The following is a 27691-nucleotide window of genomic DNA, read 5'->3' as shown; positions in this document are numbered from 1 at the left end:
TTTCTGCTCCCTGTCTACCTCAGAAGATTTCCCTTCATTAAAAGACCCACCCCAGGCCACCACCTTTCCCAATCTGCTCATTCTCTGTGGCCCAGAGGACACATCCAAGGAGGCAGGGGCAATATGACCAACCAGAAGGGCAACAGCAATTTGAAATAACTCACTGCTCTTCCCTTTGCAGAGAAATTAATCAAAGTGCTTCTCTCTTAGGAACCCTAGAATTTTTTAACTGAAAGGGAATTTATGGCATCTAGTCAAACCCCCTTCTTTTCTAGAGCAGGAAACAGAGGACCAGAGAGAGGAAATAGTTTGACCAAGGTTATACATGGGGGTAAAAAGAACCTTAGCATACCTACATTCATTTATCCAGTCATGAGTTATAAAAATACTTTCCCCCCAAATCCAGCTTGCATAAAATCTAAGCATGTTCTATAATTAATGTTATTTTCTCTGCAGCTGAACTTTCTATTTTATCCACAGAGCTTAGCGCAGTGGTCAACACATAGTAAAGTTTAATAAATATTTTTTCATTCTTTCATTCTACATAGGCATACATAGATATGCACATGTGTGCATATATAGCCACACACACGTTTCCCTTTTAAAAAACCCTCATTTTAGTATCACAGTCTTTATACTGTACTGTATTGAAGGTGTGGCCTATTCGCAGATACACATGCTACTTATTGTTGAGACAGAACAAAGAAAATAGAAAGACAGAGAGAGAGGCAAAAAACAAAAGACGTTTCAATTCAATTCCACAAATATTTATTAAGTGTCTGTGTTCAAGATAACTGCAAATAATGCATCCCCAATACCTTTAGATATTTGACCAGTATTTGCAGAAACCCCTAATTACTAAACATAATTACGTTTACTTTGAGATCCTTAGCCTCCAGGCTGTGTTTCTACTTCTATACAATTTTGTTTATTTATCTTCCCCAAATTTGCCTGTGGCATATTTCTGCTTGGTGGAACCAAAATATTACCACACCACCATTTTTTAAATTTATCCCCCAGCAACATACTGTTCCATTGGCCAGGTCATAGCTCTCTAACGACTCAATAGAATGTATCCTTTTTTGTCTCGAATTTTCAACATATTCAGGGGCTCATTTATAATGGAATGTTAATAAATTTACTGGCATCCAGCTGTTGACTAAACAGTTGTTGTACAACTTCAATACCAGTGTTGTGTCTGTTGGTATAATCCACATCATCCAAGATAATGCATTCTCTAGTAACACGCTCTCATTAGCCATCATATGTCACCTACATTTATCATCAACCACTTTCTCCTTCACTCTAGACTCATGATCATTTTCGGGACCACATTAATTATAATTTGTAAAACTCTTGTCCTTTGAACAGAGGTGTCACTGTGAGCTACATTTAGTAAGGTGATCATCAGAAGAGAGAGTTTTGTCCTTACCAAACACCTTGACCTCTCTTACCCCAGACACTGACTATATATCACAAATGGATTTCTCTTTCTACTCAAGCACAATCACTATGATCATTATTATGGTCAAGTCAGTCAAATAGCTGACCTAACAATCATAATAAACATCAAATCCATTATTCAGAGTACTCTGAGATAGAATATTTACCATCTTCTTCCCCAATAGTCTTTAGATGGGCCACTGAGTCACAGACTCAGACAAGAGATAGTTTATACAAATCGAGGCCACTTTTGACCAAAATATACCACCCCTTGCAACCTAATTCAGATAAACTGCCTAATATTTACAGAAAGAAAGTCAGTCAAATAGCATTTATTAACTGCCTACTATGCACCAGGTATTATGCTAAGTGCTCAAGATACAAAGGTAAAAAAATTCCTTGCTCTTGAGGAGCTCACAGTCTAATAAAGAAGACAACATGCACAAAAGTATATATAAGGTGTAAGAAGCCTGGAAGGTGGGAGGAGACAAAGTTAAAGGAACAGGAAGCCACTTGATTGATGGAATAGAGAAGTGACTTGGTCAGACCTGCACTTCAGAAAGGCCAATTTGACAGCTAAACAGAAGATGAATTAGAGTGGGGATAGACTTGAGGCAGAGACCAACCAGCCGGCTATTGCAGTAGGCCAGGCATGAGGTGATGAAGGCTTGTACCAGTATGGTAGTGGTGTCAGAGGAAAGAAGGGGGTATGTATGAGAAATGTTAAGAAGGCAGAAACAACAGGACTTGACAATTGATTGGATCTGGGGAGTGAGAGAGGGTGAGAAGTCAAGGATGCCACCTACATTGTAAGGCTGAATGACTGGGAGGATGGTGATGCCCTCAACAACAGAGCAGAGAAGTTAGGAAGTGGGGAGTGACTGGAGGGAAAGAAAATGAGCTCACTGTTGGACATGTTGAGTTTAAAATGTTTATGGGACATTCAGTTTAAGATGTCTGGCAAGCAAATGGAGATGTGAAAACTAGAGGTCAAGAGAAAAGTGAGGGCCAGACATATAGATCTAAGAGTCATATGCATAGAAATAATAATTAAAACTATGAGATCTGAGATCACCAAGTGAAAAAGTACAGAGAATAGAAGAGAGCCCAGAACTGAGACTTAGGGGACCCCTACAGTTATTGGGCATAATAGGGATATGGATCCTGAAGAAGAGATAGAGGAGCAGACAGATAAAGAGAAAGAGACCAGGAGAGGATGGTGTCACTAAAACCAAGAGAGAAGACAGTATTAAGCAGAAGAGGGTGATTGACAGTATCAGAAAGCTACAGAGTAGTCAAGAAGGATGAAGACTGAGAAAAGGCCATTAGGCAATTAGGAGATCCTTGGCATCTTTGGAAAGAGTCATTGCAGTTGAATGATAAGATCAGAATTCATACTGTAAAGAGTTAAGAAGAGAGAGAGGGGAAATGGAGTGAAGGCACCCAGTGTAGAAAAAATTCTCAAGGAGATTAGCCACAAAAGGAAGGAGAGGCTTAGGATAAGAGTCAGTGGAGATGGAAAGATCAAGTGAAGACATTGTGAGGTACCTCATCTTCCCCAAGGGACACTGGCAATTTAACATCTCTATTATACTAGTTTGGACCCAGACATGCAGATTCATTCAAAAGACCAGTTAAGAGAGGAATTCCAGATACTTCAAAATTGGAATTTTCTGGAATAGAAGGTCTTATATGAGTCTTTTTTCTGTGGGTATCACCAAATTCATATTCTGCAACAAATTCTCTCAGAAAGCTGAAAGTGGTGGCCAATCAATCAGATCAGTAGCATAGAAGGAGCCCCTGGCACCATTTCTATACATCTAACTCTCCGCTAATGGGGTTATTGTGTGAATGAAACAAGATAGTATATGTAGATTATTTTGCATACCTCAATGACATTGTAATTATAGCTTATCATTAGAGGGATAGCATAATGTGGCATACAGAGAACCAGCCTTGAAGCCAGGAACGCCTGGATTCAAGTCCTTCCCCTAATCACTGATTATGTGAGTTACTTAAGTTACTTAAACACTTAAGTTACTTAACCACTGTGTACTCTAGGCAACACTCTAAAATTATAAATTGCAGAGAAGGTGCTGACCTGCATTAGTAGAGGAGGTTCCCCACTCCTTGAAGTTCCCCCACGTCTGTGAAATCACAGATCCAGTCCCTAGCACAATATGTAATATTACATATAACTGCCTATCAGACATTTCAAAGTAGGATGAATTGTAGGCATGTTGAACTCAACATGTACAAAAATGAAGTCATCATCTTTCCTCACAAACCCATTTTCTTTCCAAACTTTTCTATTACTATTGAAAGCACCATGATGCTTCTAGTCACCCAAGTTTCCAATTAGAGTATCATTGCCAATTCCTCACCCTACACATCTACTCAGTTGCCAGTTATGGTCATTCATATCTCCCAGATTCAAAGAATCCCAAAACTGAGCATTGGAATGGACCTTAGTGGTCATTTAGTCCAATACATATACAAAAGCAGTATCTACCATAACATGCTTGTAAAGCAGTGGTTCAAACTCTGCTTCAAGACTTCAAAGGATGGAGAACCCATTACCTTCCAGGGAACTCATCTCAACAACAACTGTCCCAATATGGCCCCTTCTCTTTTCCCAAAGCCACAACCCCAGCTCAGGCCCTCATTACCTCTCTCTTGTACTCTACTGTATTTGATGTCCCTGCCTCCAGTCTCTCCCTACTACAATCCATTTTCCACACAGCTATCAAAGTGATTTTTCTCAAGCATAGCTCTGATCATATCACCCCCCATTCAATAAACCCCACTGATTTTCTTGTTCTTTACGATTTTGCCCCTTCCTGCCCTTCTAGATTCTTTGAACATTATTCCCTTCCACATACTATGGTTCAGCCATATTGGTGATGATGGCCGTTCCTCACATGCGTATGTCCATCTACCATCTCCAGATCTTTGTCCATGTTGGCTAGGACAGTTACTCTCCTCATTTCCACTGCCTGAGCACTTTGGCTTCCTTCAAGACTCACTTCAAGCATCAACTTCTACATGAAGCTTTTCCTAATCCCTCCAACATCTAGTACCCTCCCTTCTAAGAATATGCTAGTAAATATTTAACAATCAGCTGAGAGAGGGAAATGCTTGACATTTTCAAGTGTAATCTAAAATACTAACATCCTTAAATCTAGACAAGTAATAAAACAATAAATCAATCCTTGCTTTATACTGCTTACTGATTTCCAAGGCATAAATACTGTCATTGAAAATTCAATAATTTAGGGAGCAGCTAGGTGGTGCAGTGAATAGAGCACCAGCCCTGGAGTCAGGAGGACCTGAGTTCAAATCTGGCCTCAGACACTTAACACAAGAACTAGCTGTGTGACCTTGGGCAAGTCACTTAACCCCAATTGCCCTCCAAAAAGCAAAGAAAAAAGAAAATTCAATAATAATCTAACTCAAGGTAATATAAGCTGCCTCCAACACACCCCGGCAATCTACCCAAACTACCTTGCATAGAGAGACACAAACACACATAAACATGTCCATACATACATGCAGATACATTCATACGTGCATGTATTATCTCCCCTTTTAGAATGTAAGCTCTTTGAAACACCTAGTAAGTGTTTAGTAAATACTTGCTGACTAAAGAGCAAGAACCATTTCCCTTAAGTCCCCAGCACTTAGCCTAAGGCACATGGTAGGTGCAATAGAGAAGCAATACTGCTAGTATTCCTGCCTTCTCGCTTGCTTGAAATCTCGCTTCCTCTTAGTATATCTATGGGGACACCTGGGTCCACTAACAATAATAACAAATTAGATGTAGTTTTAGTGGAGTAAACAAGAGTTTATTACCTACTACCTTCCCAAGGGCCGCATCTGCCATCCCCTTATCATTCCCTAAAAAATATTTGACATCTGACAAGTTAAAAAGAGAGGAGGGTTATCTCCTGTATACAGAGAAACCCTAAGTGTAAAAAAATCTGATGTGTGAACATACAAGTTTATAAAGCAAATAAATTAGGAACTGGTCATTCACTTTGCAGAAAACAGTCTTCCCACTTATAATGAGTTCCTTTAAAGAGAAAATACAAATAGTTGGAATTAAAAATTACACTTAGTATCTTAAAATGTTCTCCTCTACCCGAACTAGGGTACAGACCAGTAAATATCTCTTTTCTCTACCCTACACCACTCTATTCTCCATACTTTAGTGTGACAGCTTTCAGAGATTCAGGAGTTAGAAACTAAGACTTGGCAAGAAAAATCAACTAACCAACCAATCAACAAACATTAAGTGCCTACTATGTTCCAGGAACTAGAGACACAAATAAAAAAAAATAGTCCTTACTTGCAAGGAGTTTATATTCTATCAAGGATGGCAAGTACATATATAAAAGAATAAGACAGCAAATACAAATAAATCCAAAGTAGTTAAATAGAAGCAGTTTGGGAGGGAGGATACTAGCAGTTGAGGGGATTAGGAAAGGCTTCATTATGGGTAAAGGTAAGAGGGGTGTACATTTAAGATATGGAAAACAATTATTTCAAAAATACAGAGACAGAAAATAAAATATGAGGAACAGAATTCAGTACAGTTTAGTTGGCTACACAGAGAGCAGGAGGGTGAGTATTGTCTAATGAGGCTGGAAGAACAGGTAGAGACCAGATTGTGAAGGGCTTTAACAGCTAAGTGGAGTAGTTGGTATTTTATCCCAGTCAAAAGAGGACCTCTGGAGTAGACAAAATAGGAGGGGGCAGGGTATGGTCAAATCTTCCCTTAAGGAAAATCATTTTGGCAGCAATGTGGATGGTGGATAGGGGCAGGCAGGGAAGGGGGAAGAGACTGGAGGGAGGGGACCAATTAGGAAGCTACTGAAATAGTCCAGGTGAAAGATGATGAAGACCTGAACTAAGGTGGTAATTATGTGAATAGAGAGAAGAGATAAGATGCCAGAGACATTGTGGAATCAGAAATGTCAAGATATGCCAACTGACTAGATATACTGAGTAAGAAAGGGTAAGGCAAGGATAATGCTGAGGTTACAAACCTGGGAGCCTGGGGCACTAGAAGGATGGTGATGCCTTTGATGTTAATGGGAAAGTTTGAAAGAAGGAAGAGTTGGGTGGGAGGGTTGGGAGAGAAGGAGCAAATGAGTTAAGTTTTGGACACATTTAATACTTGAAATGTTCAATAAACAATCAGTGACCCAGGCTTAAAGCTCAGAGGAAAGACTATAGAGATACAAAGATCTGTGATTCATCTGCATAGAGATAGCAATTAAATCATGGAAGTGGTTACCTAGAGAAAGAGGATGCTATATTCTCTCTCTTGTGCTTATTTTAGGCTTATTTATTTGTTAGCTTTCTATTTTTTAAAAACCATATTCATTACACTGATAATCTCTTTTTCCATTTTACTAATGTATATTTGTAAAGATATGGTTTTTTTCCTCTGAGAACTGCTTTAGTTGCATTCCAGAAATTTTGGTACATTGTTTCATTATTACCATTTTCTTTCATATAACTATTAATTTTTCCTATAATTTGTACTTTGACCTACTCATTACTTAGAATTCCACTGCTAATTGTCCATTTAGGTCTGTATCTTTTATTTGTGATCCCTGATTTGATTACTATTTTTATTATATTATGATCTGTAAAGAATTTATTTACTATTTCTGCCTTTTTACAATTGTTTGCAATAATTTTGTGCCTTAATATGTGGTAAATTTTAGTAAAAGTCCTATATGATGCTGAAATAAACATATTCATTAGCATTCCCATTTAAAAGATGGGCTTTTAGCTCCAGTTTCTCCAGAAATTTGTTCAGTTTTATATTTTCCTTTATGTTTATTTTTGTTTTAGACATCCAAAACAGAGAGAAACATCGAAATCTCCTAACACTATTGTGTTCCTATCTATGAATTCCTCTTGTTCAGGTAATGTTTCCTTTTGAACTCAGATGCTAAGGTATTTCAAGCACATAAGTTCATTACAATTGATGTTAGTTTGTTGGCTATGGTTCTTTTGAGCATAATGTAGTTTCCTTGTCTATTCCTTGATATGTTTTGATTGTTTATTTTTGCTTTGTCTGATAGCATGATTGAAACTCCTGCCTTTTGGGATTACTTTGATACATAGTATATTTTTCTCTAGCCCCTCATTTGTATTTGGTACATGTTTTTGCTTTTCAAATAGGGAGTGTTCTCCTTCCTCATCTCTGACTACTGGCTTCCTTGGTTTCCTTTAAGCCCCAACTAAAATCCCATCTGCTACAGGAAGTCTCTCTTAACCCCTCTTAATTCTTGTAAATTTTCCCTCTCTTCATTATTTCTTATTAATTCTATATATAGCTTATTTGTACATATTTGTTTGTTACTTTCTTCCTTATATAAAATTGTGAGCTCATAGAGATTGAGGACTGTTTTTTGCCTCTTTTTGTCTAACCAGAACTTAGTACCATGTCTGGCAAATAGTAGGTGCTTAACAAATGTTCATTGACTGTCTTACTGCTTTTTAATGTGTTTTTTGAAAGTAATACATTGGGGTGGGGGTGGTACCAATCTGGTACTCTTTTTCATTTTTTTTTATTATTTAATCCATTTACATTTAATTCTGTGAGAGTTGTGTTTATATTTTCTTTCATTTGTCACTAATATTGACTTTTTCCAAATTATAATTTTCCCCTCTTCCTCAGTAAATGTCATTTCAGTTACTTTATCTTATTTTTTTATTTCTACCAGCTCTCTTTCCCTTGCCTTTAAGCACTATTCTCCCTCCACCCTTACATTTATCACCCCTTTCCATAGTTTTGGAGTTTTACTATTTCCTTTTTCTTGCTTGTTTTTACCGAGCTATTTAATTCTTCTCTTTTTTTCCTCTCAGTTAAGTAGTTAAATAGAATTGCCTTGCTTCTCTTCCACTTCAATATGTTTTATTCATTAGTTTTAAATTTTTCATTTTCTATGCCCTTCTAAATAAGGATTTTTTCCCTGATTTTCTTCATTATTTATCTTCTGTTACTCTAGACTTTAATTCTTTGATTCATGGCCTCTATACTTATTTACTCCTTCTTTACTCTTCATATTCCTCATAGAATTAAAGTTTCTTAGGTAGGTATTTTGAATTATTTCTCATTAACAGTTTCCTTATTACCTTAGGATATTTCTCCTTAGTCTCCTTTTTTCTATTGCCTGAAATACCAATTCCTACAAGTGATACAGAGAATATTGCTCCATTATAAGAATTTCCCTGTGTCTATGATTGTATAGTTCATTATTGACCTTTGTTCTAGCCATGGCCATTTTCCCCATATTTACCTTGAAACCTCCCTAGACCCACTCTTTTGGGTATCAGTTGATCCCAAGAACTCTTATTTCCCTTTCTCCTGAAGCAGAATTAGATGTCTCCCTAAGCACCAAATCCCAGGAGATTATATTCATTATTGGGTTATAATTTCCCTTTATAGAATCCCTCTCTTCTCCCATGGTAGCATTTATCAACGGTACTCCTACTACTAAAATAAGACTCTTCCATTTCTTTATCCCTTTTACAATCCCTCCTTTTTCCTCCTCATCCATTTTACTTTCTTATTCCTGAGATACTATAGGAATTATCTTTCCTTCTTTTTTTCAAACATCCATCTATTTATTTTATTAAAACATTATTTTTACTAAACATCCATCTAATTTCATTAATGGAAAAGCTCAGATTTATATGGTAGGTCACCTTAGGTAGTAGCATCATTAGCTCTTTTACTCTTTGGGAAACATTATTCCATTTTCTTTGTGGTTTCTTGGTGAGTACAGAATAGTCTTGTGTTATTCAAGTTTTCTTTTTCCTTTTATATTTGAAGATCATTCTTTGGGTCACTTGCAGAATTTGTTGCTTATTAGTGGAATTATTAAATTTAACCACTATGTGCCTTGGAATTTGCAGAATAGTGTTGTTTTTCCCTGTTTGTTTTTCCCCAAAGAATCTGTGTATTTTTTCAATTGGAACTCTGTTTTCTACATTCATAAATTCTGGGCAGCTTACTTGTACTATTCCTTGATTTATGGTATTTGAGTTTTTCAATCTGTCATATTCTTCTGGAAGATCTAGAATTCTTAAGCTCTCTCTAAACATCTTGCCTGTGAGATCAATATATTTTGTTTGTATAGAGATTAGACTTTCTTATAATGTTATTACTTTTCCCTTCTCTTTCTCCCATATTGTCTTTTACTTCCATGTATTTGCATTCCCAATCAGTTGTTCACTATTTTGCTTCTTAGGTAATGGTTGCTACCATGGATTCAAGTTTTTCTATTCTGCCAAATATTTCTGATGTACATGACATATATTCTGTTTTGACAGTTCTTATTTCTCTTCTGAACCATTTGGGAGCATCCTGTTATGGTTTCATGCACTTTCAGAATCCATAAGTTCTTCTGTCTCATCAGGTGTTGATTCATTTTCCTTTGTCTTATAATATTTATTCATAGATACTTGGACACTTGCCATATTCCCTTCTGTTACTAATAACTTCTTTATTGGTCTATCTGTTTATGTACAAGGTCTTTAATTCAGTTTTCTTTCCCCAGAGATCTTTGGTAATTTCAGTCTTTTTTCCCCTTATTTTCTCTTATTGCTCACTTTCTGACTCCTTCCCCTTTAATATTGATTTCCAGGAGAGCTAAATATCAGTGTCTCAGCCTCCTCCCATGCTGGGCTATTAATAGTTGAGCAGCCTTGGTCTCTAATCAAAATGACTTTTAGGGGAACAGAAAAGGAAGATCAGCAACCTCAGAGGGAACCATTGAAATTACAATCTGTTGGAAAAGACAGAAGAATATAGAATCAAGAGCAGATGTAGAGAATTTTACCTTAGCAAGGGGAAGGGGCAACTCATTGTGCGAGACTAAGGGAAAGGAGAAGAAAGTGGTGCATGATATTAAGGTACCTGAAATGAAGATAAGGAGGTGGAAGGTGTTCACATTAAATGGCCTTAATGTTATCTGAAAAGTAAGAGGCAAGATCCTGAGTTGCAAGAAAGAAGGGAGAGAAAAGCTTGAGAGTCTTGAGAAAGAAAGAGAAAATTTGCAATAGCTTTTGTGTGGAGTGAGATAGAGTATCAATTAGGGAAGAAAAAAACTTCTTTGCTGCAGTAAAGGTCCAGTTGAAATTGGATAATATGAATTTGTAAAATACCTAATCAACATGGTTGTATGACTTTCTTAGGCCATGATAGTGGGAATAATCTATAGCTGAGGACTAACAAGAGATGAGTGGAGATAATAGAGATAGGCAGAAGATTCTGGGCAGGAAAGAGTATAGAATTGAAATTGCTAATTATAAGGCTAAAATTAGAAAGGGAGTTAAGTGAAGTTAAAGCAGGGATAATAGCCTAAGAAAGTACTGGGGTGTGAAGGGATTGAAGGTCTTGATGAGGGTGAAAAATAGGTTTAGGAATGATGATGATTAGGGAGAGATAGAGATTATGGTCAGAAATATAGGAATAGATAGATCAGATAAAGGAATATCAGAGTTTCTAATTAAGAAAGTATTTGTGGGTAATGATAAAAATCCATCTTTATATATAGCTGAGGTGGAGTGAAAAAATAGGGCTTTAGGAGGCTGAGAAATTGTGGGATTTGACTGTGTGGGTTTGAATCTATGTGAATGCTAAAATCCCCTAATATTAGATCAAGAGTAGGAGAAGAAAGGAAAATAGTGACCTAGGTGCTAAACTCTTTGGGAAAATAGAAAGAATGACTGAGGGGACAATATGCTGTAGTCACCATGACTTGGACTGGATGGAAAACTTTGAGTGGAATCCAAAGGATAAGAGGTTGCTAAGTGATAGTTGTCAAGGAAGAATCTGGAGATGGCAATAAGGAAAAGGGAGTATTTCAACTCTTCCTTCAAGACCATTTTATCACATGGTAAAGAGAAGGTACAATTTGCAAAAGAGGACAACTGAGGATACTGTATCCTCAGGGGGAAACCAGGTGCCTGATAGAGCTAGTAACAGAAATAACATGAGAAAAAGATGTCTACGATTGAAGGAAAATTTGTTCACTATAGAAAAGGAATTCCAGAGAACAGAATAGAAGGTATGGGGTATGACTGAGGTAGGATGGGGATGAGAGAATGACTGATCAGTGTTGGGGATAATTTTAGGAATAGGAATATCTGTGGAGTCAGTGAGTGATTAATAGAGGGATAGGTAGAGTACAGACATTGAAACCATAAGAGCAGTAGGTGGCAGATGAACACATTCCCCAAAGTGCATCACAAAGAGTTTTGGTCATAAGGACTAGGTCTGGGTTGCCCATGGTCTGCTGCCAGAGCTGCTCCTCCTCCTGGGTATCTAGAGAAGGAGAGGGACAATGGACAATGGTGCCCTGACCAGCAAAGGAAACTGGATGGAAAAAAGTGAGGATACGGGGAGAAGAGGTAGTTTTCATTGCAGGAGGGAAGCCGATTTGTGGGTTGTAAGAAGTAAAGAGCTTTGACATTAAAAGTTTTGTGCATCAGTAAAAATTAGTGATTGACCAATGATGAACCACAGACTAGGAGTTTAAAAATACTGTTTTGGACTATTACAAATGATCCTGTTCATAAGCAGTTTTTTCAAGAACACATCTGTTGCATAAACTACTCTCTCTGGTCCTGTAGGATCAGACTTCAGTTATTGTACTGGCAACGATGTCACTAAACAGAGAATTTTCTGGGAATTCCATAGCTGGAAGAACCCTCCCCTGACCCCTTAACTGACCAAACTTCGGTCTTTGGGGTGATATCACATTTTCATTGGTTATAATTCTGCTCTGTGGTGACAAAATCCCAGAGTACCACAATTTGCCTTTCAACTGGGTTTCCCAACTGGGTTTGGGAGTAAGAAGTATACTATTATGTCAGAGGAGAGAGCAAAAACCCAAGTGACATTCACTACAGAGCTGTCTTCTCTGGCTCACTGCAGCTGATCCCTGAAACACTTACTTTACAGAGAAAGAAACTGAGACCCAGCTAGTCAGTCAATAAACCTTTATTAAGTGCCAGAGAGACAAAAAGGAGGAGAATAGAAACTTGTTTGGTGTTAAACAAATAGCAAATAGTCTTGCAAAGTGCTAGGACTAGAAGCGGGGTCTCACACTCAGTCCAGGGTTCTTTCCATTCACCATCCTGCTTCTTTTAGGTAACTAAAAGAGGTTAAAAGATTATCATTTTTTTCCCCAAACTATTTTGGTCTCAGAGAGTCTAAAGAGTCTTTTGAAAATAACAATATGTCCACATTTTGTGTACATAAGCATATATACACTGCAAGAATCACATTCTGTGAATGCTATAAATTCTAAAAATAGGAGCACAGTTCTGTGCACACAGTAGACACCTAATAAATGTTTCTTGTTGGCAAAAGAAAGCCCCTCTCCATGCTTGCATGCTTTCTCTTTGTTGGATAATTAGGTCCTTAGGGCAGGGTCTCTGTCTTGATGCTGAGTATAGTAAGTGACTTTGCTCATTCCATTTTTCAGACTTTAGCCCTCTTACTCAGAAGCTGCCACAGGCTCTTGAAAAATCCTAGAAGAATGTCAACTTAACTAGGCTGAGGAAGCCCTGGTAAATATAGAGGTAAGAAGAAAGGAACTACAGGAAAGAGCCCTGAGGGCTGTGCCAGTACCTCTCCACTCTGAGAGAGACCTCCAGCATCAAACATAAAGTCCTTTGTTTGCCATTTAAAGATTTTCACAATCCAGCCCCTTCCTACCTTTCCAATCTTCTCATGTTTTACTTCCCTCTTCTCATTCGATCATCGAGCCATCCTGGTTTACTTGCTGTTGGTCCTCATGCACTGTACAAAGAACCTCTGCCCCCTTATTATGCCGAGGATGCTCTCCCTCTTCACCTCCACCTCCTGGAATCTCTGGCCACCCTTAAGACTCACCTCAAAACCCATCTTTCCAATCTCTCCAGCTGCTAGTTCTTTCCTCTCTGAAGTTATTTCCATTTTCTCTGTATCTTGTATCTCTTTATAGACATTTTATCTTCTGTTTATATTCATGTAGTTGGCTCCTCCCATTAAAATGTAAGCTCTTTAAAGGCAAGAGCTGTTTTTGCCTTTCTTTGTACCCCAGCACTTAGCCCGGCACATAATAAGTGCTTAAGAAATGCTTGTTGATTGACTAATCGATTGATTGTTCTAGGGTCGCCTAGGCCATTGACAAAAACATCAGACAGAAGTGAGACTTAGGGCTGGTATATATAATAAAGAATTTTGGGGGATGGATGATTATACTATTGTTACAGAGGTAATTGTTGTAGAAGGAGAGAGACAGTCAGAGACAAAGATAGAGACAGAGGGAACACCTTCATGGAGAAGTCATTTGCTCCTTAGAGTCTGGTGTGCCTGGGAAAGTCTAATATGCTAGTCTGTGCTGCAGAGTGCCTGAGGTTTTGATTTACAGAGAATGCAAAAGGTTGGTGGAAAATCTCTATCACATTATCATGCTTCTTTTCTAGTAATTTCTGAATTCTTTGCTCCTCTCTTGGACACATACTAGTATCAGACATCAGAGCACTACAAAAACTAGTACCTAACATACAATGATTTTTTCTTTCCATTTTACAAATTTGGCCATGCAGTGGAAGAATCCTAAGCCTTATAATAATATGTGATCCTTTTCCATGGTTATGTAGTGATTGGTTGGGTTGTAGCCATGGAGAGAAGATGATCTTTGAATTTGGGCCTGACCTTGGGAATGTTCTCAATAACTGCATGCATTACTGTTAGCCCACGTCTGGAGGTTCCGAGGGCATGCACACATGTACAAATGTATGCCCAAGCACACACATCTACATATGCAAAAACCCAAGTATGTAGAAGCCAAGCCAGTCTACCCCCACCCCGAAAAACAACCACACAGGATAAGAGGAAATGTCCCTCCTATATCCGCAGGCTGCCTCCGGCGAAAGCATTCCCAAATACGATAGGTTAAATATATTGCTGCCATTATACTCTACAAGAAACACATTCCATAAAAACGAAGGTGCTGTAAATTATACAAATATGATGCTAACAAGCCAGGAAATGTGCTGCTAATGAGGTCAGCTACAGAACTCCCGCAGTGCCGCAAATCATGTGCCAATCCTGCACATGAGGTACAAGAACAGTATTGGGTCAGCATTTTCTGACTGTGTTTGTAACCTGCTGTTTGGTGTATGGTTATACAGGTAGATGAAAAGCCTCCCCTCATCTGCCCCCCACCCTTGTTTATGTGTCAACCATCCAAGACACCAGACAAGCACGCTTTGCATTAATGTACCTGAATATTATGTCTATTGTTTCCCTGCTTGGAGTAGAGAATTAGTCACTCAGATGTGTAAATATTGGTTACAGTTTTGAAGCATGCAAGCTTTGTGCTTTTATCAGCCCTGTTCCTAGAGGCATTATGCATGCTGCTGGCACCAGGTTTTGTACACACTGTATTTGCTAAAGCTCTAAAAATCAAATAAACATGTTCTCGCCTCCTGAATTATTAGTCCATTCACCTTCTTTCCCTGTTGAGGGGGGGAACAATAAACACACAGAAATGTGGCATTTAGGAACTGCAACAAGATTTCTGCTTGGCATTTACAAGTTGGAAAACAATCGAAATGCCCCTCCAATGCCTTTGTCAAGCTCGGGGAGCTGTGGTATCTCTGAAATCATTCCTGTCCCCTCTGTGAACACGACCTTTGCCTTGGATTGATGAGCACACTCCCAGTTCAGACAGCTACCAGAGATAGACCAAGGTTGCATGTGTGCACCTAAGGCAGTGATCTCAGGGAGTTGAGCAAGAAAGCAGATGAAATCCAAGCTACCCTAGACTCAAGAGCCATATCTCCTCCAGCAGAAGCTGCTGCATCAGTCAAAGGCGACCAGCTAGCACATTAGGAGGCATCTTTTAGCTCAAGAGTTATGTCTTGAGTAGGAACTGGAAGAATAATGTGAGGGGAACTCAGAGAGTTATCGTTCAAGTGGACTGGCTCTTTCAAATGCACCTCAGACCCCAGAGTCTAGATAGACTGAGCTCACAGAGACAACTACTATCTAACTTCAGAACCTTATCGCCTCCTTTCTTGGCACATCATCCCATGCCAGAGCACAGAGGGAAATTCAAGGGGAAAAAAAAGTCTTCAGGAATGAGCAAATAGAAGAAGGGTAGGTTTGGGGCACAAATGACAGAAGGGCCAAAACTTTGAACATCTAGCAGATCCAAATCCACAAGAAGGGGTCCCACACATCATCCACCTTGAAGCAAGATTTCTGCAGCAATTACCACGGGAGGCTAGAGCCAAGATGAGGGTCTGTTGGGTCGTTTTCTCTGAAATGGTTGGCCCAGCCCTGAACCTCAGACACCTGTTTATACTCTATTTCTAAGGTTTTATGGAATGTGTGCTCTCCCCAGTCTAGGGGCCCTGCCGTGGATCTATTTGTATACACATATCATTGGCTCTGGAAATAACCCCAGCACATAAATGCCATTATTTCCCACTGAGTTGGTGTGATCCATATTTACTACCCAAACATGCCTCCAAAACGGTGACGGCACCTTCTACAGCAGCAACAGTGGGGGCAGTGGTGGTGGTGGCAGCAACAAACAACAAGGACAGACAGATTGGTGACAGCAACAAACCGGAACCACAAATCCTTAAAGGCTCTGTGAGGTAGAAAGCACAAAGTACAGCCATAACAAGATGGCAGTCTGCTTTCCCCAAGTGGAGAGAAAATTGAATTACAAATTCCTGGCTCTAAATTAAACACAGACTCGAGGCAACATGTGGGGAACAGACGTATAGACACCTCTGGCACTCAGGCAAGGAAATCAGAATGTGAGAGCTGGAAGAGATTTGAAAGATTTTGTGCAAACACATAGCTTGACAAATAGGGAAACTGAGGCACAGAAAGACATGACTTGTTCTAAGTCAAACGACTCACAAGCCATAAAGGTAAGACAAGTTTTCTTGTTTGCAAGTCCAACACTCCTTTCACTCACTACATTACATTGCCCTCAACTAAGGTAAAGTTCAGGAGTAGAGAGAGGGAAATTAGAAAAAAATGTTATTAAAAATAGCTAGCATTTATATAGAGCCCTAAGGTTTGCAAAACACTTGACAAGTATTATCTTATTTGATCCTCACAACAACCATGAGAAATAGGTGATACTATTATCCTCAGCTTACAGATGAGGAAACTGAGGCAAATAGAATTAGGTGACTTGCCTGGGTCTTACCTCACTTAAAGTGAGAACCAGAACAGGTCTTAGACTAAAAGGGCCAGAGTTTCCCATTGCATCTTGGACCATCTCCAGTCATCCTGATTGATATATGGTCACTGGATCCAGATGACTCTGGAGGAAAAGGTGAGGCTGGTGACCTGGCACTCCATCACTCAAATCAAAGTCAACTGCAAGTTATGGCATCATTTCCCTGATATCATGGTCCTCTTCAAAAATAAGGGACAAAGACATCAAGAGGTAGTAAATGTCAGGGGCAGGATTGAAACTCAGGTCCTCCCGACTCCAAATCCAGTCACCTGTCTGTGGTCTATGTCTATGCCTGTGCCACATAGCTGCCTCAAGGGGAAAGAAATGATATATATTTTCTCAAGTGCCTTAAAGGGTCTTTTATAAAGCACATTTCAGAGGGAGAGAGAGCCTTTATTAACCACTTCCTATATGCCAGTCAATATAATAAACAGGAAGGAATACAAATACATGTAAAAAAGATAGTCCCTACCCTCAAGAAACTTACATTCTAATGAGAGAAGACAACAATAAAGGAGATGGAAACAGAAAAAGGAGATTACCTGCAAGGTGGTTAATCCAGAGAAGAAAAGTGAGGAGCAGAGCCAGGAATGACTGACCATAGGCTAGGCACCTAACAGAGAGAGGGTTCTGGGCTAGATGCTCACCTTTCAGAAAAGTGGGTCACAGGGTAGGTTCAGAAGGCTGGTCTCTATATTAAGGAGTGCCTGAAAAGCATTAGCTCTCAAAGTATCTGCAGTAGCTAAAGATAAGATGGAGTGCATTACTATCCAAATAATTTCTTCTCCCCTTGCCATTAAAAATATATCCTATGAAATTATTTATTTTTACATTAATCATTTCTATGACCAAGAAAAAAAATTAAGCAAAAATGCCTTATGACCCTATCTAATCAAGTATACAACATTCTACCATGATGAAATGTTGTCCTTCTGCCAAGACAAGGAACATATGTTTCATTTATCTCTTCTCTAGAACTATTATAATTTTCAATTATTTTCAGATTTCAGCATCCTTTTCAATGACTTCTTCATTTACCCTCCAGTAGTCATAATATGTATTATTCTTTTGGTTCTGCTTACTTTACTTGGCATCAGTTCATACAGATCTTCCAGTATTTCTCTGAGTTGCTCAAAGGGATTCCATTTCCTTGACTAGACCATGAGCTACCTCGAGACCAGGAGTCATGGCTTCTATTTCTTTGCATCTAATATATTTATTTTTGCATAATAAGCACCTAGCACCTTTGTTAGTGCTGCTAGTTTTACTTCTCAGGCTACTCTTTCTTTTTTTCCCAAGAAGGGAAAAATGATCCTGGCTTCCCTTTTTATAGAACGAGCTCTGTTTTTTGAGTTATAACTTCCGTAAAGAATCACCTCCATTGGTCTTTTCTCACTGTCTATCTTCCCCATCTGCTGTGGGTAAGTAAGCATCTCCTGTGTTTTCTATCAAACCATATTTTGGGGAAATATCTTTCTCCTTTCATTTCCTGATTCATGTAAAAAGTTTATACTTTGATTCCTTTAGCTTCCTTTAGATTTAGGTTTTTCTCTTCCTATCCCTAATGAGTAAGTAGCCTTGTGATTTTTTTCCCCTTCTGTGTTTATAAATTTTCAAATATTCCCTTTCCCATAGGTCTTTAAGCCAGAACCATGTTGACAACACTGAAAAGATTTTTATTTTTTTCTTGCCTTCTTCTAATATATGAATGTGGACAATGAGAATATGCATGTCAACGATGTCAAGACAAAAGAATCAATTTCTAAACCCTGCCTGAGGTAGCATGGTGGTGGAAAGAGAATGGAATTTAGAGGAGAAATTTTGGTTTCAAGTCCCAGCTATGCTACTCATGAAGTAATAAGTGACCCTGGACAAGTCACTTAACCTTTCTGAGACCCAACTTCCTCATCTACTGAACAAAATAGAAATAAAATAAGCGCACTATATAATACACTGTGCTACCATGAGAATCCAATGAGATAAAAAATACAAACCATAAAGCAAAACATTAATGTCAGATGTTACTATCAGATGTTCAGTATTGGTGATAGTATAATAATTGACAGTGGGACTTTGGGGAGACCCCTAAAATTTCAAATCAACAAATATTACAAAAGGCACTAGAGATGGGCTCTGCCACCTTGATGTTTCAGACTTGTCTTCATTCAAGGCTCAGCTTTAATTCCTTCATTAGAAAGCCTCCCTAGATTCCTTCTAGCTACAAGTCCATTCTCAAATATAGCTGAATGATTTTGTCTAATTGTGCCTTCATCCCTATCATACCTTATCTCATATCAAATGTCACTGAATCAGAACTGGAAGGGATCTAAAAGATCATCTAGTTTAACCTGCTTTAAACAGTTATCAGACATACAATGTCTCTCACAAATAAATGGAGAATGGGTAATGTTGATTACATTAAATTAAAAAGGTTTTGTACAAATAAAACCAATATAACCAAAATTAGAAGAAAAAAAACAATAGAAAACCAGGGGGAAATTATAGAGTTTCTCAAATAAAAGTATTATATATCAAATATATAGAGAGAACTTTGTCAAATATATAAGAATATGAGTCATTCCCCAATTGAGAAGTGGACAAAGGATATGAACAAGTAACTATCTAGTTGGTTCTTAAAGACATTCAGTAGCAGAAAATGCATTACCTGCTGAGGAAGATCATTCCATTTTTGGATGTTTCTAATTGTTAAGAAAGTTTTTCCTTACATTAAACCCAAATTCATCTTTCTATAACTTCTGCCCATTACTTCTACTTCTTCTTTCTAAGTACTGGGGTCAGGATGACCTGAATGCAAATACAGCATCAGATACTGTAGTGCCAAGCACGAGCAGCTTCCCAGAGGACTGCTGCTGTGAACAACCTTCGAGGTTCTAATTACAAGCATAGTGAACTCTCCATTTATTCAGTAACAAATTAAGGCAAAACATTCACATAAAATCAAAATACAGCATTCACCATTTCACAACTCAACAACTTAACATGGATATGTCCACATAGTTTTCATCAAAGCGGTCACATAGTTTGAAACAAAGTACATTCATTTAGTAACTCAATTACTAAGTCCTCAATTCAATCACAAAGTACAAAGATTAAAGTTCTCTTTTTAAAAAGGTGCGTTCATTTAGTCAATCACAAAGTATAAAGGCCATTCACCCCTAGGTCACAACTAGGTTACAATATCATCAGTCAGCATTAAGTACCAAAGGAGAGGTCTTTTCATCTTGACCCAAGGCAGATTCTCAGCTTCCATAGTTCCCCTTCCTACAGTTTCTGTTCCTAGGAAGACAAAGCTTAACAAAGCCACAATAACATTCATAACATTGCCAGCGCCAACATCCTCATCAATTCACTTTCTGTCTATGAAATCAACTTAGACCCAACAACAAGGTCTGAGGCCTCTATCAACAAATGAATCTGACAAAGTAACATCAAAACAGACAGACAAAATACTGGCACTACAGTCATGCCTCCTCAGTTCTCAGCAGCTCTGGGTAGCCCTCAGAAGTCCTGGACAGCTCTGGCTGGCAGTTCTCTCTCTTTCTCAGCAACTCTGGCTCCCGACAGTTCTCTCTCTCTCAGCATTCTCATTCCCAACAGTTCTTTCTCTCTCTCTGCCTCCATGATGCTGCTCCCAGAAGTTCTTCTGCTCTCTCTCAGCTTGGGCTTTTCCCTATACATGGCGCCAGCTCCTCCCTTCAGCCCCCTCTCATCATGTCAACAAGTCCATCGACTGTGGGATTCACAAGCTCTGGGTCTTAACACTTAATCTAAAACCAAGTGCTAAGAACCTGTTAGTTCACTACAAGGGGATCTTCAAATTCTATTACCATTATAGATACTTACTAGTTATGTGACTCTAGGTAAGTCACTTAACCCTGTTTGCCTCAATTTCCTCATTTGTAAAATGAGGTGGAGAAGAAAATGGCAAACCACTCTTGTATCTTTGCCAAGAAAAACTCAAATGGGGTCATGAAGAGTCAGACACAACTGAAATGACTGAAATATACATGCACATGCGCACACACACACAACACACATATATATGTATTACATACAGGTAATGCATATAATAGCATTTCACTGTATATGTATATATAGCAAAACGCTATTTTTATATGCATATATACTATTAGCACTTTGTACAAAACTATACATAAGTTTATGTGTAGTTTTTACATCCAATATTTATACATCCAATTTGATCCTCACAAAGATGCTGCAAGATAGGGGCTACTATTGTGCCCATTTTAAAGATGAGGATCTTGAGACTGAGAATTTAAGTGAACTGTCTAAGGTCATACTGCTAATAAATGTCTGATGTAGAACAAATGGAGGTCTTCCTGAATCCAACTTCAACCTTCTATCCATTGTGAAAACTAACTCTCTATGACAACAACAAAGGCATGAAACATTTTGTCAAATGCTTACCTACAATATTACCCTGATCTGCCAGGCTAGGAATCCCAGTCAAAAACAAAAAAAAGAAAAATAAATAAATGAAATAATTTATTGTGAAATAAACAAATGAAATAAATTCTATGTACCCTTTTCTCAATGTTCATGAACAATTCATCCCTCCATCAGTGCAGATAGCAACTTATCTATGACTTAGTACACAATTCTTCAGGAGTTGTATGAAGCACACAAGTGGTGTGATTTGCCTAAAATCACACATCTAGTCCACACCAGAGACAAGATTTGAAGCCAGGACATTTTCCTTAATTTCCAAACTTGGCACCCTTTCCACTATGACACTACCTTATTATGCCTTAAATACTATAAGCCTTAATATGTGGTTATGGAAGTGAACATTAATTAGCCAACAGTAACTCAAGATTTTATTCAGTGTGAGGACAAATGGAAGAATTCTCTGCCTTACTGACAAGAAAATATTCTTCAATAAAAAATCATCAGGAAAGATACAATCTCAAAACTAAAATTAAAGGAGCAAGGTATTCTCTTTCATTTCTTTTTTTTAAAACATATGTATGGAAGATACAGTGTTCCCAGAACATAAATATGGAGGCAGAGAGAAATAAGCATAGTAGCTATAAGAAAAGGATGGTTTCAGAAAAACCTGGGAAGACTTATATGAACTGATACAGAGTGAAGTGAGCAAAACTCAGACAATATCATATACATTAACAGCAAAATTGCGAGGATGATCAACTGTGAAAGGCTTAGCTACTCAGATCAAAACAATGATCCAAGACAATTCCAAAGGACCTGGGATAAAAAATGCTATCCACCTCCAGGGAGAGAACTGATGAACTCTGAGTACAGATTGAAGCACTTTTTAAACTTTATTTTTCGTGTGTGTGTGTGTGCGCACGCACGCTTCTTGTGCAACATGGCTAATATGGAAATATGTTTTGCATGACTTCACATGTATAATTGATATCACATTATCTGCTTTCTGAGAGAGTGGGGAAGAGGGAGAAGGAAGGGAGAGAATTTGAAACTCAATTTTTAAAAGAATAAATGTTTAATTTTTTTTATTTAATTGGGAAATATATGAAATTTTAAAAAATTTTTTTTAAAAAAAACAAGTATAGTAGATCTTTCCCTAAAGGATCTTAGAGATGAACTGGAGAAAAGACATATATATATGGAGGGAGAGAGAGAGAGATACAATGGAATTTAAATAATGGTTCAAAAATTAAGCAATGATAGCAGACATCAATGGGAGCTAGCTGTTATGGCTCCTTCCTTTTGTACAGTCCACAAACTAAGAATGTTTTTCTCGGTGTTGGGCCAGAGCGTCACCCTTGGGACATGGTGACTGCCCACTGGATAGAGAACTGACCTAGGAATCAAGAAGATCCAGGTTCAAATCCTGCCTCTGACATATACAAGCTGTGTGACCATAGGTAAATCCTTTAACTTCTGTGTCCACAAGGAACTTTTTGAGGTTTAGGAGTCTCCACACAGAAAATTCTCTATATTAATGAAATTACAGGTAACCAAGAAAAAAAAATCAGACAACAAAACCAAAGACGTAAAAACCACATGCTGAATGAGTGATATACTAGTTGAGAGCAAGTGCTACTCTATTTCCAGAGAGCAGTGTCGAGTGGTATAGCCAAGAAAAAGGCAGCATGGTTTTGTGGGAAGAGCAAATCCCTGGAGTTTAAATCCTGACTTCAAGGCAAAGCACTTCAATTATCCCTAAAGCTGATTGTCCTCATTACAAAATGGGTATGATTAGAGGGTTGTTGTGAAAAAAGTACTTTGTATACTATAAAGTCCTATTTTTGGTAGTGGTGGTGGTAGTGTGAGAAACATGCTTGTGGGGATCACAGGACTTCCCAGGCAGGGTCAGGGAGTTAGCCAGGACAAGTTTCTGCTGTCCATTGCTTCCCTGGGAGCCCTTAGGAAGATCCACACGATATACCCCTTAACATGGCAAACCCCTTCTCACTATAAAAAGTCATAAAGAGAGTGTGCAGAAGAAGCAGATGTAGTGTTCACTCACAAGGAACACACCCTCATGGATACAGAAGCAGGAGTGAGGTTATACAGTTCAGTATTTCCTGGTAGACTTAGGGTTAGTAAAATTCCTCAAATTCCTCACTTTATTTCCTTACATTCCCTCTTTATATGCAGATCACATAGGGGTTGTAGTAAGGATACTTGAGATCTGACTGGGCTGACCTCTAGTCCAAGCTATTTGCCACACCCCCATCTTTCTAGTTCCCTCTGGTCATTGTCGTAGCTCCTGGAAGGCCACTGGCTTAGTAAAATAAGATAAGCCAGCTTCCTTACTGCTACTGATTATTTTCCAATAACTGTTGTGGGAGCAAAACAAGATACCACAATACCCCCTCTTACAGCGGTCTTTTGTTCTCAAAGAGGACCAATGACATCAGGAGGGCGTGAATTAGGACTGAGTGAGGTAGAGCTGCATTAACTATCTTTACCATTTTATCTTGGAGTAGAAGTAGCTACCCTCTGGGGACCCAACCTGTAAAGTCTTCCAATTGAAAGGGAAGGACAAACATCCTTGGACAGGAGAGTTGAGCTACCCCTTGACAGTCTGTGAAGAAGTGGCACAATGGCTATAACGCTGGACCTAGTTAGGATATTGTTGTTATTCAGTCGTTTTCAGTCACATCCCACTCTTAGACCTGAGTTCAAATCCAGCCTCTGACATTTACCAGACACATGACTTAACCTCTGTCTGCCTATGTTTCCTCTTTAAAAAAATGTTAGTACTTGCCTCTCAGGATTATTGTGAGGGTAAAATGAAATAGTATTTGTAAAGCATTTTGCAAACTTGAAAGCACTAGATTACATGCTAGCTATTATTGTTATTTGGGCAGCAAGGTGACCCAGTGGATAGAGCACTCATCTTCACGAATTCAAATCTGGCATCTGATACTTACTAGCTGTGTGACCCTGAGCAAGTCACTTAATCCTGCTTGCCTCAGTTTCCTCATATGCAAAATGAGCTGGAGAAGAAAATGGCAAACCACCCTCAGTATCTCTGCCAAGAAAACCCCAAATGGGATTGGACACAACTGAAACGACAGAATATGGTTGGTTTGTAATTAGTAATTGAGCCAAATGGGTGCATTACATTTCATGCAAAATCAAAGTGAATAAAGGTCTAAAGGTAGAAATTAATATGGTTTGGTTTTTGGAGGGGGAGGAGAAGTGGAAGGAAGCAGAAATAGGCCAACATATTGATGCTAACTGTTTCATATAAAGAAGAGGCAAATAACAATGGAGAATATTTTGGGAGGGGTATTTCCATTGAACATTAGCCAGGCTAATGATGAACATTAGACAAACATTATCCATAATAGGTACAAGGTATCTGATAGCAAAAGGATGCCTTACATCTGCCATTCATTCATTTATACAATGCTTTTTAAGCCTCTAATATGTGTACTGGAGGAAAAACAAAGACAAACAATAGATGTCTTGTCCTCTAGCCTCTATGCATGCATCTATGCAACAAGAAAGACTAGCATATAAGAACACTTGACTCAAAATGACCAAGTGAAATACCTAGCCTGAGTATCTTGATCCCTGCTTTACAGATAGGGAAACTGAGGTTCAACGATGGTTATGCAGCTCTTAATAGCCACAAGTCAAGCCCAATTCTTCTGCCTTCAAGATCACAGCTTTTCCTATTACATCACACTGTCTCTCACACAGATATTTTGTGGGCACATGTAAGCATAGATGGACACAGGAAAGGCAGCATGGTATGATGGAAAGGACAGTGGATTCTGAGTCAGAAGTTGTTGTTTGGTCATTTCAGTCACATCTGACTCACCATGACCCCATTTAGAGTTTTCTTGGCAAAGATACCAAAATGGTTTGCCATTTCCTTCTACAGCTCGTTTTATAGATGAGGAAACTGAGGCAAACAGAGTTAAGTGACTTGCTCAGGGTCACACAGCTAGGAACTGTCTAAGGCTGGATTTGAACTGAGGTCTTTCTGACTCCAAATCCTGTACTCTACCCTCTGTACCACCTAGCTGACCTCAACCTGCCCATATTTTAATGAATAATGTAATTGTTATTGCTCAGTCATGCTCAATTTGTGACCTCCTTAGAAGTTTTCTAGGCAAAGATACTGAAGTTTTTGCCATTTCCTTCTACAGCTCATTTTATAGATGAGGAAACTAGGGTAAATAGGGTTAAGTGACTTGTCCAAGGGTCACACAGCTAGTAAGTGTCTGAGGCTGGATTTGAACTCAGGTCTTCCTGACTCCACTGTATCACCTAGCTGCCCTTGAGTAAGAAGATCCAATCTCACATCGAGCTCTGCCTGTTAATGTCCCAGTATGACATTCAACAAGTCACAAATGTCCCTGGGCCTCAGTTTCTTTGAGCTATGAATAAGGAGGCTGAACCAGATGACCTCTAAGGGCCCTTCCAGCTCCAGAACTATGATACGAGGACCTTTGAGCCTCAGTTTCCTCATTTGTCAGATGAGGAAGGTAGAACTCTAAGTTCTCTAAGGCAGCTTCCTATTCTAAATCTTCAGTCCTGTGTGTGAGAGGGCTGATACATCCCTCCCCAGTGTGTCTGGAGTTCTGCTGAGTGCTCTGGGGCATACCCCAGCTTCCTTCCTCTTGCGAAGGACCCTGCCTTCCACCACACAGCCCACAGCCCTCCCTGCCTGGCCAGAGGCCAAAAAGGCCTGCTGTTCTTCCATGCCAAGGAGGAGATGCTTGACCTCTGTGGGAAGGTCAGCCATTTATAATGGGAAAGAAGAGAGCATCATCGTAACCCACAGCAGACAAAGTGTGAAATATACATTTTTCTCTTTCATTTTTACACCATTTTTATGAGGCCTCTGTGCAGATGCAGTGAGCAAAGCCCTTGGCTCAGGCCCTGCGGGGTTGGCAGATTTATTACCGAATAAATAAAAAAATGAAAACAGCTCAGCTGTCTGGCCAGGTAGAAGGGGATTATCTCTACTTGGAAGAAGCCAGACAAAAGAATGACTTGCTCAGGAGGAGAGAAGGACCCCCTGCCATGCCACAAAACCAAACGTCCTACAATGTAGCTGAAATTGGCTACTAATTCTTTAAAGATTTCTTACTCCCATCTCCAGCCCAGTTAGGTCTGGATCTCTTGTTTTTGTAGCAATTTAGATGCCTCTTTCCCAATGATGAAATTACTGAGGTAATGCCATGTAGTAACTCTTCCCAGTAGCCCTAGAGAAAAACAGTGTCCTAGCCATGCTCTGCATGGGAGAACATGGGACCCAGAGGAAATCCTTAAGAATCCTCTGAGAGGCAAGATGGCAGAATGAGGGACAGCACTTGGCCTTCAGGAGACCCCACTACACATCCTGGCTCTGCCGTATCAACTACGCTACCATGAGAAAGTCTTTCCTAACCTCAGTTCTCTAATCTGTAAAATGGGGTGATGGTAATTGTGCCTCTACTAAATTTTTCACATGCTTGCCATAAGGACCATGCTTAGAGACCTCAAAAGGCTATAGAAATGCAAGTCAGTTATTACTTTCTCCTTCCCCCTCTGTGCTCTAGCCAGGGCTTATCATGAGATCGAATATCTAAAGGTAATTAAAGAAAAAATAAGGATAAAGGGGTTAAGGGAACTCAACTCCAGATAGGAAGTGAGGAATTCTAATTTCTCTTTCCTGGTTTCATCTCTTCATTCCTAACCCCATTAGCTGATCTCTGCTCTAACTATAAGCAGAGCACACCTGTAACTCCATCAGGATCACAGATTTAAAGTTGGAAAGGACCGCAGAGGTCAGCTAGTCCAGGGCTGGGAATCCTGTGGCCTTGAGGTCACATGTGGCCTTCTGGGTCCTTGGGTGTAGCCTTTTGACTGAGTTCAGTTTTACAGAAGTTTTACAGAACAAATCATTTTATTAAGGGGATCTGTTATGTGAAGTTTGGATTCAGTCAAAGGGTCACACCTGAGGACCTAGTAGGCCATACATAGCCCTAAGGCCACAGGCTCCCCACCCCACTAGTCTAACCTCTTTTTTCATTATGGAGCTAGGGAAACTGAGGCACAGAGAGGTAGCACCATTTGCCCAGGGTCACAAAGTAGCCCATGCGGGATTCAAACCCAGGTAGTCCAGTTCCAAGACCAGCATGCTCTCCACTGAGCTAGACTGTCTGTCTAGGGCTCCCACTTTCCAGCTAGCTGATGTTACTTCTTGAACAGATGTAGAACTATAATATTTATCCTACAGGATGCTAATAGGACAGAGGAGTTAAAAATAAGAATAATGATGTGTAGGTAGCATTTTAAGGTTGTTCAAAGTGCTTTATAGTACATAAATTATCTCATTTTAACCTCATAAAAACCCTATGAGATAGTTATTATCCTCCCCATTTTTCAGATGAAAACAGACTTTTAGGAGGGGCCTTAGAGATTAGTGGGAAGTACCATTCCCTAACTCCATTTTACAGATCAGGAAACTGACACCTAGAAAGGAA

This window comes from Petaurus breviceps, unplaced genomic scaffold (assembly GCF_028583685.1).
Source record: "Petaurus breviceps papuanus isolate PSGF00001 unplaced genomic scaffold, PetGlider_PUasm1.0 90919, whole genome shotgun sequence".
NCBI classification, from domain to species: domain Eukaryota; kingdom Metazoa; phylum Chordata; class Mammalia; order Diprotodontia; family Petauridae; genus Petaurus; species Petaurus breviceps.
This window is presented reverse-complemented; position numbering follows the sequence as displayed.